Below are 17,082 nucleotides of genomic sequence, written 5' to 3' on the forward strand. Positions count from 1 at the left end.
TCTTAACTATTATATGCCTATGTGTAGATTTTTTTGATCAAGGCTATTTGGAGTCCTGTATGCCTCACTTATCTCTATGTCAAATTATTTTCCCCTATTTGGAAAGCTTTCTGCCATTCACTGTTCTGTGAATGTTCTGTTCTTTTTTTTTATGTCATCTGCACTCTCTACTGTTTCTTCTTTGACTTCAATCACTCTGATGTTATTCTCCTTTGCATCATCTAGCAGCTGCTGGATTGATTTCTCATGGTCACTTACTATTTTTAAGAAATTTTTCTTTTCCTGGTCACTAACTGAAATCCTATCTTCTATATCTGATATTTTATCCTCGCATTGGCTCATTCTGTTGTATACACTTTCAATGGAGTTTTTAATCTCTGGGAAATTTGTTTGCACCTGCTTTATGGATTCCATTTGTTTTCTATATTGGGATTCCATCATATTCCTCAGCTCCTCTATTTTTTTATCTGTGTCCTTTCTAGATTCATTAATCATGTCTTGAACTATGGGCACAAACTCTCCTGTTATCTGAGAAATTATTTCTGATTTCATTTTTTCCAGGTCCCATTTCATTGCCAGTTCAGGGAGTCCAGGTGACCTTGTGCTTGCAAGGCAGGCAGCAGAACCACTGAGCTTAATCCCCAGCCCTCTTGTTGCCCTCTGGGGTTCCCTTAGGTGATCTGGAAGTCTGGTTTTGTGACTTATTTATGTGTCTTCTCATTTCAAAAGATGTAGCCTCGTGTGTCTTTGTTGAGGTGACTTATTGCTCACACAGTGGTCTTGAACTCTCAGCAAGCCACCAAGCAGCCTTTACTCCCCTGCTCACCAGAACACCAATTCCTGGGTTCAGAGTGGTGGCCTTCTAGATTCCTGAGCTGACCTGTTGTCTGGGTGGGCTTCTGGCTGGGCCTGAGCACACTTGGGATGGTATCTAGGTGTGCCTCTTGCTGGGGCCCTTATGTAGTTATTACCTGGCTTTTGATTGGGGGCTGTGCACCCATTTCTGTTGTCTGTACCAGCTTTGGCTAGGATCTCCTCATACTTATCAATGGTATTGGGGTGAGCCTTTGTGTATTTCTTGTGTGCCTGTACAGCTCTTCTCTGGGCGGGTCCCTGGCTGTGGCCAATGGTAATGGCGAGCCTCTGGTTGAAGCCCGTGTGCCCATGCAGCCCCTTTCTCGGTGGGCCTTTGGATTGGTCGGGTGTGCCCGAGCCTCTGGGGTTGGATCAGAGCCCCAGCTGTGATCTGCACACAGCCTCGCTGGTCCAGGCCACACAGCTATTCCCTGGGATCTGCCCACACTTAGCGATGGAATGTTGGGCCTCAAGCACATGCCCATGCAGCTCCTCTCTGGGCAGGTTCCTGGCCTGGGGGATGTGCCTCAGCCTCTGGTGTCAGGGCAGACCCCTGGCTGGGATCCTCCTGAAGCCATGCCAGTCTGGGCCACACAACTCCTCTTTTGTTGCCAGTTCAGAAAGTCAGGTGGTTGAGTATCAGATTGTTCCACCTTGTTTCCCTTTGGGGTTGTTTTAGGTGATCTGGAAGTCTGGTTTTGAGACTTGTTTACGTGTCTTCTCATTTCAAGGTGGGGGGGTGTGCTGCTGACACCTGCACAGCTCACCTCCTTAGTGCTGGTCCTCAGTGTTAGGTGATGGTACAGTGGCCCAGAAGGCTCGCCTCCTCAGTGCTGGGGACGGCTCTTGCAATAGCTCTTGATTGAGGGCCCAAGACAGGACCACAAATGTAACCTCATTCCTCCAGATTCCAAGTGCTAGAAGCAAGTTACAGCCTTCTTCAAGACTTGAACTTGTAACCATGTTAGCAGGCCTTCACCTGATGTGAGCATTCCTCTGCAACATCCTTGTCATTTCTCATCATCTGGTTGGAGAATTGAGTTTGTGGAGGTTTCAGTCTATAATCAGGTAGCTCCAAGGCAGGGATGGCATTGCAGAGGAGAAAAAATATGGTTCCACGAGGCAGCAAAGATAACAACAGAGGGTCAAAGGTTAGTCTTGATATCACTATGAAAGTATTAAGTATGTATTAATTACACAAAATAGTGGATTTCATTCTGTAATATTCACCCATCAATATAAACATTTGATTATTTTCATCCCTTACTATCCCTACCCATCCCTTCTGCCCTCTGATCCCCTTCCTCTTCTTTAATACTTCCCCTTCTACATTCTATTTTTATTTCATTTTTTATTTTAATGTAATACAAGTAGATATTAATAAAGAAAATACAAAAAAAAATTTCTATGAAAAAAATGAAATAGTTGGAGAATAACAATGGTTAATATACTGAATATCCCTTCTACTCTCTTGTCATCTGTTTTTAACTCAACATGATAGAAAATGTGATATTATTTGATGTTGAAAGTATTTTTAGGTGAGATTAACATTTAAATGAGTAGACTTCAAATATAGCAGATTATATTAAAAATATGAGTAGGCCTCATGTAATTACTTGAAGGCCTTAAGAGAAAACACCTATTTTATCCCCAAGGAGAGGGAAATTCTGCTTTCCAGACTGACTTCAGACTCTACCTGTGTCTCCAGACCATGACCTACCTGCTCTACAGATTTCACACTTACCAGCCTACACACTTGTGTGAGCCAAAAATAATTAATAAAAATAATTTCCTCTGTTCTCCCACTCCTCCTATACATATAGGTTCTATTTCTCTGCAGATCCCTGACTATTATGCTCCTCCTTCTCCTAATCATGAATGTAGAGCTTTGATCTGGCCTCTTGGGATGGTTAAAACAATTATTACTTTATTTCTGGCCACACATTACTCGATGTGGACAGAGGACATATAACTGAGTCTGACTGGGTTACACATCCGGAATGTGTTGCCAACTTCCTGCAGGATCTTGGGCAGTCATTCATCCTTCTAGCCCTCAGACTTACCAGCCTGACTTTAAAAGGAGGGTCATGGGCTGGGCTATATACTTGATATTTAGAAAGAATCTCTCTCTCTCTCTCTCTCTCTCTCTCTCTCTCTCTCTCTCAATTCTAGAGTTATGTAATTGGAGAAAAATGGCCAAGGACCAAGAATAAACAAATCCAAGACTAGAAGAAAAGTTACTGGGGTGAGTGTGTGTGTGTGTGTGTATTGTTTTTATCATGTCTCTTCACTGCCAGTGCCTGTTTTGAGTTTTTCCACTCTTGACACCCGTGTCTGACACATCTCTCCAGCTCATAATGAGCTTTCATTCAAGGCACTGATCAATAGCAGGAACCAGCAGGTCTGTCTGCCCTGCTTGTTTTCTCTATCTTCAATCTGCCAAGACAGATTAGCTATTTCCAAGGTCACTCAATATTCGGGAGAGAATGGAAAGATATCTGGTGGGCTGTTCATAGAACAAGGCTGCAAACAGACAAGATGAGAGCTCAACTGTGTGTTCCATGACAGATTCAATTTACATCAAGGTCAAAGAGGGTATGTTTTCTTACTGAATCTTTCCCTACCTCAGAGTTGCTGGCTTGTCTGTCAGCTAGTTGAGGTCCTCCCTAACGAAACACTGACTTATAAACATGGGCCTAGCCCTCCAGTCAAGAGGTGCTGTGTAATCTTTCAATCTAAGGTGTTCTTTGCTATATGGCCTACATTAACAGTCTAGTACAATATGTATCGCTAAGCTAAAGAGCAGAACACGGCACAGAGCCCATTTCTCTGCCAGTAAAATACTGATATTTTTGTTGTCATAGATGAAATATAATTTCTTGCCATGTCCTAATACTTACCCAATCAACTCCATGAAATGCTTTTGGAAAAATAATTAATTGAGCCTTCACCTCTAAAGATATGCATATGCATATAAGTTTTCTGGTTCAGAAAAACAGTACAATAAGCATCATATTATGATGTTTCCCCTATTAGGGAGGAAGAAACTCAAAAAGTTAAACATGAAAGATTACAAGTGCAAAAGGTTTTCAGTTTCAAACCTATAAGCACTTTTTTCAAACATAGTACAGATGAAATCCAAGTTTCAACACACAAAACTCTGGAGAGGATCCCTTTTGAGTTTACTATGCCCCCTCAAAAAATCTACATGTTGAAGTCTTAAACACCAGTATCTCAGAATGTTGCTGTATTTGGAGACAGGGTCTGTAAAGAGGAAACCAAAGTAAAAAGAGGACACTAGCTTGAGTCCTACCCTAATATGACTGCTGTCCTATAAGAAGAGGAAACTGGGGACACAGACAGAAGAATATCCATCTATGAACACTGAGAGAAGACACTATCTACAAGCCAATGAGAGAGAGCTAAGCAAAAAACAAAGCTATTTAACACCTTGATTTCAATTTCTAGCATTAAAAATGGAGAAAAAAATGAATTTCTGTTATGTAAGCTGCCTGGTCTATGGAACTTTCTTATGACAGCTCTAGGAAACTTATAAAACTCTCTCTCTCTCTCTCTCTCTCTCTCTCTCTCTCTCTCTCTCTGAAGACACTGCACAGTTTTCCTAAAACTGAAGAAGCAGATGCAGATGAAAGGTCCCTCTATGAATAGATGTTCAATGCTAGTAAAAATGGTCCGAGTTTGGAAGCAGATGTACCTTGGGAAAAAACAATATAAAAAAATAAATATATGAACAAGAGAAGACAATGAGAAAGAGAGATTCCCTTCATCCTTTATTTTCTGATATGTAAAGTTGTCAGACTCAACTCACATACTATTCAGAAGTAGTTCCTGGTTGTTGTTAAAAAGTCTTTTCATTCATTCTGTAAGTATCAACTATCCACTATTGTAGACACTGTGATACAACTGAATGAAATCACTGTCCCCATAAGGTTTATCTTCTAATTATAGCGACAGAGCTTAACTTCTAGTAGTAGAGACAGGTGATAAACAAATCTAGCCCGTAGCCCAAATCTAGACCACACTTTCTTTTTGTAAATAAAGTTTTATTGGCACACAGCCACAGCTACTCATCCCTGCATTGTACCTGGCAGCTTTTGCACCACAGCAATGGATTTCAGTAGCTATAATAAAGATCATGTGGCACACACAGCCTAAAATATTTACTGTCTGGCTCTTTATAGAAAAAGTTTGCTGACTATCATTCCGAGGATCACCTTAGTGAGGAAGAAGAGGTGATTTCAGAGTAGAAAAGTAATTACATGACATAGGATCAAAATATACAGTGAATATTTAAATTTTAAAATTTTTATTACAGTAATAGACACAATTCCTATTAAACTGCCTCACAGTACTTCCCCTCACTTCAAATGCACTTGTCCTATCATTTTTGTCACTATTGGAAGAAGTTCTGGAAGTCCTCTTTCATATTATAAGGAGTGATCAAAAATACAGTGAATGCTGCAGCTATGGATGTGCTATCCAATGGAAAGACAAGCTCATAAAACATTATGATGTGTCTTCATATACCTATTCACTGTATCTGACATCATATGCCTGTTACCTCTTCCACTGAGTCAAAATGATCATAAAAAGTAAACATTTGGAATCAATTTAGAACATCAAGGCAGTCACAAAAGTGTAACTAAAGACACATACCAAGAAGACTTCCAGAACTGCTTCAGAGAGTGGTATAAATGATGGGATAAGTTTATTCAAAGTGAGGGGGTATTCTGAGAGGTCATTAATGGCGATATGTCTTTTACTAGAATAATTTTTATTTAAACATTCACCATATGTTTTGATCACATATGGTTAATGGTAAATGTGACATCTACCTACACAATACAGGCTTGGTATGAGTATACACAAAAATGAGAGAGAAGCATCAGGTCGTCAGATCTTTCACCTCACAGGAGTCTTGACATTACTGAGGAGTATCATTCACTGCCAGAGGTGATGAATGGAGGCATTAGAGTAGGTTGGCAACCATTTACTCAGAAGCAATCTAAACAAAACAAAATCTGGTATCTGTGAGGTAGTAGGAATTGACAAAAAAAAAAAAAAAGTCTTCACAGCCTTTGGAACACATATTCTAATTCTAAACCCCTGGGGTGGGGGTGGGATGCTTCCTCAGGCCTCACTTTATCTTCCCACCTGTATCTTCCCCAAACGAGTACCTTCCCTGAACTTCATCTTTCTCGCCTCTGCCTATGTTATGCTCTAAGGTAAAACAGCAAAATTCATCTCCATATATGGAAATGGAGCTCATTTTCTTAAAATATAAAGAACCACAGACTAATATTTGTATTTCATAGTCTCCAGATTCCCACCAACCTTGATGAGCCAACAGGCAGTTAACACAAGCTTTCCTAGATAAACTGGGTTTTCAATTGGCAAATAAATCTTTTTATATTAAGGTAAAACAATGATAATCATTTTAAACAATGATGTGGAATGTGATTACAAAATAGCTCATTTGGAAAGAACATTATCAGCTTATGAGGTCCTCAGAGATTCTAAGATGGAAGGTGCTACAGATAAAACCAACTGTTATGGGGTTTTGTTATTTCTACAGCACATGGAAGCAAAATGTACATTTTAATACCATAATGAGAAAACAATGCAAATTCTGATTAAGTAAAAAGTGACACCACTTGCTACAGCCAGACTGAACATCTCTCCTATCCTTGCTGGCATTCAGGAGGAGTCTCGGGAGAGATTTCTAGCCTTTTGCAGCCCCTCAGGTACTGTTCAGCTCCATGCACTCACATTCTGAGCACGCTCCCTTCGGCAGCTGGGCAATAGTAAGAGTTTGCCAGCAAATGCAAACAATTACACTTGTAATACTCTACTCACTTGCTATTTGTTCAAGGCTTCCTGAAAGCAGAATTCCATCTGGCCCAGTCTAAGTCATGCTGAGCTTGTTTCAATGTCATGTTTCCCACAGCAGTATAACCTTTCTGATTTGGGCTTGTTGGTAAAATGTCAAGCCTGAGTTACTCACATTCACAAGGGTCAGGAGAGCATTGAGTTTGTTTGCCAGTTGTGTTATTTCTGAGTACTACAAGAACTCCTAAAATAAAAAAGATACAACTAGCTTTAGCAAACAGTCATGAACCCCTTCCTGTACCAAAAGCTGGTTGAAGCATTGAAAATACAGTTATGAAGATAGTAACTAGGACTCTTTCATGGCACTTTGTATACTGCAAAGCAAACATCAGATCAGTGGTCTTATGTGAATATGTAGCTAAACCCATTTCTTCCTGAGCACAACAGCCATTTCCCTTAATTTTATTTACACAAGGACAAATATTATTTGTCCTGTCCCCTAGTTTAAGGATCCATGCGGTTGGAGGCTTCGTCCCCAGAGTTTGGGTAGGTACTGTGGAACCTTTAAGAGGTGGAAACTAGAGGGAGGTCTGTAGGTCATGAGGGGTAAGAAAATTCTTGTGGGATTCCCTTAGTCTTTCCCAAGAGACACCTGTTATTTAAAAAGCAAACCTGGTCCTCCTTCTCTGTTTCCTGGTATCAAGGTGTAATCTACTTAATCCTACATATGCTTCCACCTCTGCCAATTACCCTGAGGTGATACATCCAAGGGGTGGCCCTTGATGACCCCATGCTAAGTTGTTTGGACTAAACCAACAAAACTAGGAGCTAAATAACCTTTTCTTCATAAGTAGACTGTGCCATGTACTTCATTATGGTAATGAAAAGCTGACTAATATACCTTTCTTTCATAACAAAATTAAAGATAATTTTGAGTAAATCCACCATCCAAATCATGAATCCTTGAATGTGGAACCAATGCAAATTACTTTCTAATTACATAGACAAAGATTATGTTTACTTCCTAAACTATCTATGAACATTTTTTTCAGCTCATGCTGGTTTTTCTAGTACTATTACACCCATCAATTCACTTCTTCCCAAAACAGAAATTGTGGATCCTTGGAGAATACATTCTCATTTTAATCAGCCATTTAGCTCTTTATTTTCTTACATTCTGCTCCATCTTCAACCCATTACAATCTTGTGTCTGCCTACATCTTGCCATGTGGCTCTTTCCAAGTTTATCAATGACTTTCCTATTGTTAACTCCAAACAGACATGTCTCATGCCTCAGTGGCATAGCTTCTCCACTGCATTCAGTAGCACTCTCCATCTGCTTCTATGCCCCTAACTTCTTGGAGTTTTCCTCTCCACTATTAGTCTTTTGCCCACTAATCTTCCTTTCAATGTAGATAGACCCCAAGAATGTCTCTAAAACCTTTTCCCCAAGCTTTACACTTTCTCTCCTAGCTTCTACTACCATCTTTATTACAAAGCCTTGCAAACTGATGTATCCAGATCAGGCCTCTCCTCTAAGATAAAGAACAATATGGACAACTGTCAACTTGACATTTCCTCATATATACCACAAGTCCTTCAAAATCAACATATTTAAAGCTAAGCTTTTTCATGCCAGGTCTTACAAGCATGCTCAGGCTGGCTTTAAATTCCTGGATTCAAGTAAACCGCCTCTCACTTCAGCATCCTAACCCTCCTATAGCTGAGGTTATAGGTGTGTGCCACCATTTCTAGCTAAACTCTTGATATAATTCCCAAATACATTTTTCTCTAAGCCAGCACCCTACACCATCTCAATGGATAGTACAATCTGTTTCTGCAAACAGAAATTTTACAGATAATTTTCATCCTTTCTTATCCAATACATGCCAAACAATGTCAAGAATTGTTAGTCACACTTTATAAGTATCTCTAGGAGTCATCAAAAGCTCTCTAAATGTACTATTACCACTAAAATCCAAATAAATATTTTCTTTTTTCTAGACCACTACAAAAGCCATCTTCCATTTTTATTCTTTTTTATGCATTCTCTATATTATAACCAAAGTAATCTTTTAAAAACACAAATCTGATGTTACTGTCTTCCTTGAAACCCTTCAATTACTATTTTAATAAAACCCAAACTCTTAACCCTGCCATACCTGATAAGACATCTTCACATGTCCTTTCATTTTTAAATCAATGACCTTTCCTTTTCTCAAATAAGCCATGTGTTTTCAGAGGATCAGAAGTCCTTTGCTCTTACAGTTTCCACTGCCCAAGTTGTTCTTCTCACACCTTTCAAATTTCAACTTCAATACAAACATTTACAGATTCACAAACTATAAGCACTCACTCTTTTCAAGCATAGAAGAGCTTTCTGTGCTTCTTTCTAGCCCTTATAACAATTGTAATCAAATGACTCATTCTTGTTCAGGAATGTCAGCTGCATGAGGATGCATAAAAGCTTGACAAGTATATTTGAAATAATGAGAGTAAGTGAATTAACAACTAAAAGGATTTTAAGACTTTTCTATATGTAAAGTATAGCAACCCATGACTAACAGCCCAAATACCACATGCCTAGTGATTTGTTAACATCTCTCATGCATTTTCTATCAAACATTACTTTGTTATCACAAGTAGATAAGCAACATGGTAAGACATATGGCTTCCATTAATTAATTCTCAAATTTAATTAGTTAATAAAACTAGCTAAATGTTTGCTCCCAGCTCCCTTTCTCTCTCCCTCTCCCTCTCCCCCAGGAAAAATGTCATCAGATCTGATCCTGGTTGGCTCAAAACAGTGTTCATCTATCGCATCTCAGGTCACTGTTATGAATATCTCTCCCATCCATACAAATGTCCACCAAAAATATATTAAAAGCCAATGGTTGCCATTAACCTGGATTCCATCTTTTTTCATTTGCTTTGAACTCCTATATCTATTCTTACCTTTTTCAGAACTCCAGCTCCTGAACTTCTCCCTAGTACAGTGCACCCGAGTTAAGAACTTGATCGGTTCCCAAGGGCTGGTTGTAACTAAGTCAACATAGCTGAGATTTGGATGTTTATCTGGATACACACTATAGATAATAAGAGGCAGATGAATCTTCCATTAACCTAATTAACCCAAGTTGTTTGTATGTCAGGCCAGTCATAACTTGAGGGTGCACTGTATCTCACTATGTGTGTCCTACTGTATCAGATCTAGTACTGTGGTGAATTGGATAGATTTTGCTGTGCAGCAAGCCATTTTAAATTTGAGTAGTTGAAAACAAAATCCACTTTGTGTTTCTCCAGTATCTGAAGGTTGGCTGGGGTGAGGTGATTTACAATAGGCCTATGAGGTGATTTACACTGGCAGTTCTGTATTTCTCTCACCTTCCTCCTGAGATCAGTAGGCTCACCTAAGTGTGTTGCTCTCATGTCAATGGTAAAGATCCAGTAGGGGAAAGTACCAATCCCCAAGTCCAAGGTGTACCTCTGCTTGTGACATCTGCTATATCTCATTGGCTAGAGTCTCAAGGCAAAACCCAGAGTCAAGAAGTAGGACTCTCACCACTTAACTGCAAAGCTACAGGCAAAGGGGCATGGAGATAGGAAGAGTAGAAAAACTGAAGCTAAAAACTCAAACTCCTACCTGAAGCTGACCTTAAATACTCACCTTACACACAATCCTACTATTCCACACACAGCACAAGTTGGAGATCTTCTAGTCTCCCCTCGTTCTGCTCCCTCTGGTCCTGTAGTTGGCTGTACAGTGCTTTCTGGCTCAGCTCATCATCAGGAAGAGCATTAAGCCACATGAGCCACACTAACTATGTAATTTTAAAGACTGAAGAAACCATCAATGTTTTGGATGTTCTGCTTTTAATCTTTTTTAAGGTAAATTGCAATCTGTAGAAAGAAAAGAGTTTATTTTAGAGGTAAACAAATAATATGAGGGTTTTGTGCTACTTAGGTGTTGTCTATGTCCTTGTTATGCACAGTGTGGTCCATAGACCAGCAACAGGGACATTACTTGTTAGCTTATTAAAAGTACAGAATAGAAGGTCCTACTCCAGACCTACTAATCAGAAGCTTTCTTTTAACAATATTCAGAGTAATTTGTTGAAGTTTGAAAAACTATGATCCCTTTAAAATCAGGAAAACATCAAAAATATTTTGGAAATTATAATGGCCAAAACACCATATGAGCAGTTCCCACTCTTTATAAGCATAGAAAGGCACAGAAAACAGCATATTTCTGTTGCCATTAGATAATCAGATTCAATGCTTTCATTTTTCAAAATCTCCCATGGGAAGCAAGATGATGTGTTCATCAGTGAACAGCCTATTTCCTTTGAAGTCATGAAATTTCTAATGCATTATAAGAAAGGTCAGGCTGAAAATTAAGGCTATAATTTTATTGGGTAATTCCTTTTGGGTAGACGAAGTTGTTTGTCTTTTTCCACTGAATCACTCTTAAAGACTTTCTAGATTCACACACGCGCGCGCACACACACACACACACGCACACGCACACGCACACAGAGGCAGGGAGGGGGAAGGAGGAGAGGAGAGGCAAGGGGATAGAGACAGAGATGGAGAGAGAGAAGATACAGAGGAAATATATACTTTCTGGTTGAGTAAAAGAAAAAATATTAGGCTCTCATTACTATGAAATAACAGCTTATAAAGGTTACAAAAATAATTTAGCGGCCATGTAGAAAACACAAGCATCCAGAAAAATTTCCTACATAGAAATAATATAGAAGGAAAATATAAAGTAAAAAGTGCATTTTCAAATATAATCTACCTACCAGAATAAAATGTGCTAACTTTAATTGGGATAGGAGCAAAATATATCAAAAAAAATATCAAAAGTCTCCTTATGCCCCTTTGCATTTCACCCTTGCCTCCAGCACTATCCCCAGGCAACCAGTGATTTGATTTCTGTCATTAAAGAATAGCTTGCATATTTTGAATTTTATATAAGTGAAATCATACATTACGTACCATTTTTCTGGTCTGACCTTTCACTCAGCATAGTACTTTTGAGACTCATCCATGTGGTATGGATTTTAGTACTTAATTTCTTTTCATTGCTGTGTAGTCTTCCATTCTATGAGGACACCATCACTTCTTAATACCTACCTGGGTCATTTCTATACAAACTATATACACTATCGTGAAAATGCAGGTATAAGTCTTTATGTGGACATATATTATGTTCTTTTTTTCTCAAGTAAGTACCTGAGAGTAAAATAGCTAGGTCATACAAAAACAAAAGCATATGTTGAACTTTTTAAAAAGTCATTGTCAACGTCAGAAATCTGGAATGAGAAACTGATACGGAGATGAGTCTAGACATTTTTTTTAAAAAGTTAAGCCATCATACCAGCAATTCTTATTTCTCTTAAGAATATCATGCCTTTTCAAGACCTGACATAAGAAGTAAGATATTTGTGCCTTTTTATAATACCACCTATTACCAAAAAAATTAAGTTGCTTACAATGTTGGCTGCTTTGTAACATTATAAATAGCCAGATTTATAGCTGTGGCTTCACACTGCATGATAAACTGCCTAGTTACCTGTAATGAAATACTGTAATGAAGGTTTTCTAAGTGTGTATGGATGTTTGAAGACTTTATTTTTGTAGTCTTAATCTTGGGCTGGACCTAAGTCTATGTAAACCATATGATGTCTCTATTGTTTGTAGATGCTGTTGAAACAAAACAAAACAAAATGAAACCTTTTGCTTTTTGTTGTACAATTTTCTTTTAATACCATGCTTGTACTACACACTGCAAATGAAGGTAGAGTTGGCATACTTTTTGATGATACTGTTTTAGCTTGAATATTCTATAATATACTTTTTATAAAGTATAACATGCTAAATCACTATAAAATTTGTTCTAAGGAAGGTATAAACATTTTGTTAATAAAATGTTGTTTACAAATTTACAAAATCATTGTCAACCATTTACTGGAGTGTTCATACATTGTATATTCCCAATATCAGTGTGACAGAGTTCTAGTTCCTCTACATTACCAACACTTGATATTGTTAGTCTTTTCAATTTTAGCCCTTTTAGTGGGCATATAGGGGTGTTTCACCATGGTGTTAATTTGCATTTCCCTAATGAATAATTATTCTGACATTTTGTGATCTTATTGCCAACTGGAATATACTTTTCCAGAGTGTCTGTTCAAATATTTAGGCCATTTTTACTGCGTAATTTTGTTTCTTATAAAATTATAAAAATTCCTTGTATATTCTGGATAAAATTCTTTGATAAACAGTATAAAAAGTTTTTGAAGGTTTTTTTCTGGTTCTCAAATTTTTATATTCTGTGGTTTGGAGCATTCCTAGGCATTCAGATATTCATATTTATGGAGTTTAATAGTGGAATAAGTATTTTTCTTTTATGCAATTATTTTTACATTATCCAGATGTAATCTACTGAAGATCAGATAGGTAAAATCTTAAAAACTCTGAAGTTTTCTATTTATCTTGTCCCTAAGCACAAGTACTTTGTCCATAGTCCTGCAGCTATGGAATAAATGGTACCTATTGAGAAAAAAAAAGAGAAAAATGGAAAAATATTTTTAAATGAATCTGTTGTTCTTTGGGGCCCAAAAAAGGACCATGCTCCACAAGGCCAAAGAAGCTACCTAAATACCATAATATATCTTAGCAAAATGATCATATAAAAGACCAGAGATGTGACACTGAATATAAAACCAGGCCTCATTGGAAGACCAAGTGGATGGGTTTGGTTCCTAATCAGTATAGCCAAGGAAGGGAGCAAGACTAGAGAGACTGTCAGACACATCAATATCTCTGACTTTATGCAGCCAAGAAAAAGGTTCTTCAGGGCACTGTGGGCTGTGATACCTCTGCAAGCACTTGGCATGTTTCTAGCACTGCTCTTGAACTTGAAGCCAAAGAAGGGTTGCTGCCTTAAGCATGTCATACTCTAGGTGGATAACCAAAGAGAGAAAGTAAAACCCAAGAAGAGAAGCCAAGGGTAGCTCAGGGATAGAATGCTAGTTAACACAGCCCATCACCCAAACCAACACATGGACTCAGAGGTCAGCACAACCAAGGAGGGAAATGCAAATTACAACCAACCAGAGATGCACCATGATGTTTCTGATGGTCCAGTACTGTGTCCTCCTGAGATGGATGACTTAAAGGAGCACCTTGGGAGTAAGACCCAAGTGTAAACCCATGAAACACCAGACAGTAACAGTAATTACTATGTCAGTGAAGGCAAGAAGCCTCATACCTCAGAAAATGAATTAAAAGTGCAGAGAGACATAACTCCCAGAGTTTCTTCCCATGATCTGTATGTTTATAGACATATGGGTCCAGAATACTTCCGCTGCATAACTCTGCTACTTGATGTATGTTTATAGACATAGACTGCCAGCAGGATGATATCTTAGCAAAAGAAGGGCAGAACCTCAGAAGAAAATTATCTTAGAGAGTCCACAGTCAGAGAGAGAACTTTGCCTCTAGCCTATGCCCCTCGGCTAAAAGACTATGCCTGTCTCAAAGAAGAAGTTGCTACAATTACTATAATTAACTAGACATTTGACCAAGCTTATTGTTTGCTAAACTTGCAAGATTGTTTAAGTTCTTGTCAAAATTTATTATTTATGTATTTTCCCATTGAAGAATCATATTCAACTGTCCATAAAGTAGAAATACCCAGATATGTTGGATTAAGCATGTCATTTGGAAACAATACAATAATAAGAGGATATTGGGCAGCTCAGAGTCTCCAGGGTGGTTGCAAGGTTATGCAACTAACTGAGATTCTTAAAACACATTTCAGAACTGTCCCAGTGAAAATCCCACCACAGCTCAATCCATGGTTAAGCCCTGCACATCAGGAATCCCCTACATAAGAACTGTCCCCCAAAACCTGAAGCATCTTCTTCTACCACTGCCAAAAAATGCACCACACAAGCTGTCTGCTTTGTGTTTGCATCTTATTGGTAGAGCCTAAGTCATGAGAATTCACTCAGTAAGTTATGCTGGGGAAATGGGCATCTGGTTCCCACTTTGGGTAGGAAGAATTCATATTATGGGAAATTCTCCAAACATAGAAAGGTTTTTCAGAAAACTCGTCAAAGTCACCACACATAATAAATGTCCACGCTGATCACAGACAGTTCCATCTAACGTTCAGTCCACTGATCCTGGCTGTGGAGAAAGACTGGAACCACCCATGGTATAGTTATGTAAAAGCAACCAGTTTTACTAATGCTCACACTCATTCCATGCAGTCTAGTGGTTCTCACTAATATCCAATTTCTTTTTTCTCATCTCTTATGAGAAGTTTAGGTCAAGCTTCAGCATCAGTCATTGGCATGGAATGATGGGAAAAAATGATTCTGAATTATTGTTGTGGGAGAACAAACCTACACTGATTTTAAAGAGCTTTTGTCTGTTTCACACAATAATGATTAGCTAACAGTTGCTATTGTATTTTGGCAAGTACATTGAGACTTGTAAAAAAAATACTTCTATTCTTCTGCGGAGCAAAGCTAAATATCTGAACAATGATAAATTCACTGGAGGCCACAGAGAGTGGAAAAGTTCCAAAGAATAACAAAGGGTTATTTCTCCATAAGCGCAGGCTGAAAAGAAGGTCATGTTGGCAAGATAAAGAGATTCACTTAAAAGAGAGGATCAAAGCAACCTATTGCAATGAATCTAGACTATTAATATCACAAAGGTGTCATGCAATTCTCTGGCTTGATTTCATGAAATAAAGATTAATGATTATAAACCATGAGAAAAGGGTCAAATTGTTTCAGTAAGTGACTATATATAATATAGGATAAGTTCTGATATTATAGTGAAGTCAATTAAAAAATGGGCAAGTAGGTTTTCTGTCTACCTAAAATAAACATATTATACATTGAGAAAGGGTACACACACACACACACACACACACACACACAGTAAACTGCTTTGTCAACAACAGTACCAATAAAAATAAAAGGAAATTAACTAGCAATGTTAAATGTAGATTTTCAAATGACTATTTCTGTGAAAATAATTCTTAGAAATATTGCTTCAGCGTCTCAACATTGAATATGTCACCAAAGATATGAAACTAAGACTTCAGTAATCATATTGATTTTATTATTCCAGGTAGATAAACTTGGTATAAATTCTAGAGCCATACTTAATGTGTACTATGAATAAAAATATAATATATATTCTATCTTACTTGAAGTTTTGGATTTTTTTATTTAGAAAAAAAACAGTGGCTATATAACAGGAATTTGGGCACTTGATGTGAAACAGCAACGAAAAATTTATCTTGTAATCAAGTTCTTTTGGCTTTAAATGGAGAAAAGAATAAGAATTCAAACTAATAATGGGTTTTTCTTAAGTGAATTTCACACGTGAATAAAAATGCTTTGAACAAAATAAATATCTAAAGCATAACAGTTTTAAATATATGCTAAAATTAGTTTCAGGATTGTCAGAAAGCTTAGAAAATGTTCAGTTCACATAGATAGTTTCTTAAAGAGCCAAGAAAATTCCTTCCAAACAAAGTGTACCTGTCAGATTGGAGCAATGTCTGACTGTGTTCAGCAAGTGGCCTGACTCCCAAACCCTGCACTACCTGGCTCTGCTTGTAGGCAGCAACCTAACCTTTGAATTTGATTCAGTTCTCATCCAATTCAGTTTGCACCCAGAATCATGGAAAGAATTAGGTTCGTGAACCAAGATACCACTGTATCTCAAATCTATGGCCTTTCACAGGGTCCTCTTCAAACTAAGGGGAATCTATACTTTAAGCTTTCAAAAGAATTTTTGAAATAAACTTCATACAGTCTAATGTGGAAAATCTCACTACATCTCTCCTACCTCTGTTGACCTGGAGGGTCAGTGGTACCCTTGAGGGCTGTATTCATTATGAGATGAATGTTTTCCAACCTCAACCTGCCATTCTTCTCATTTGCAGAGACAGAGATGAATGGGAAGGGTGGCTGCATGGCGAGGGGACAATTTCCAGGATACAGGCGCTAATCACACTGGTGACATTAAGCCTAGACAGAGAAGAATTGCACTCACAGCCAGGTGGAAAGAGTGCCCTTTACTTCTAAGTTCCTATGTATGAACAGCTGATCTTGAATAAAACAGTGAAGTTAGGAAAGTTCATTCCACCTTGGCATACTTCTCCATACCGCCAAGGGGTCCAGGTTCTCTCACCATCCCCTACAGGGAGAATACCCTTCCACATCATTCAGCTGCTCTAAGCTTTGTGTTCCACAGCTTTTTAAAAAGTGAGGAAAAATCATTGCAGCATTTGTGATGGGAGCTGCTCTTGGTAACTCAAACAATGAAAGTGATAGACAG

This window comes from Heterocephalus glaber, unplaced genomic scaffold (genome assembly GCF_053883595.1).
Source record: "Heterocephalus glaber isolate CG9 unplaced genomic scaffold, H.glaber_assembly_v1.0 deba00001472, whole genome shotgun sequence".
Taxonomy (NCBI): Eukaryota; Metazoa; Chordata; class Mammalia; order Rodentia; family Bathyergidae; genus Heterocephalus; species Heterocephalus glaber.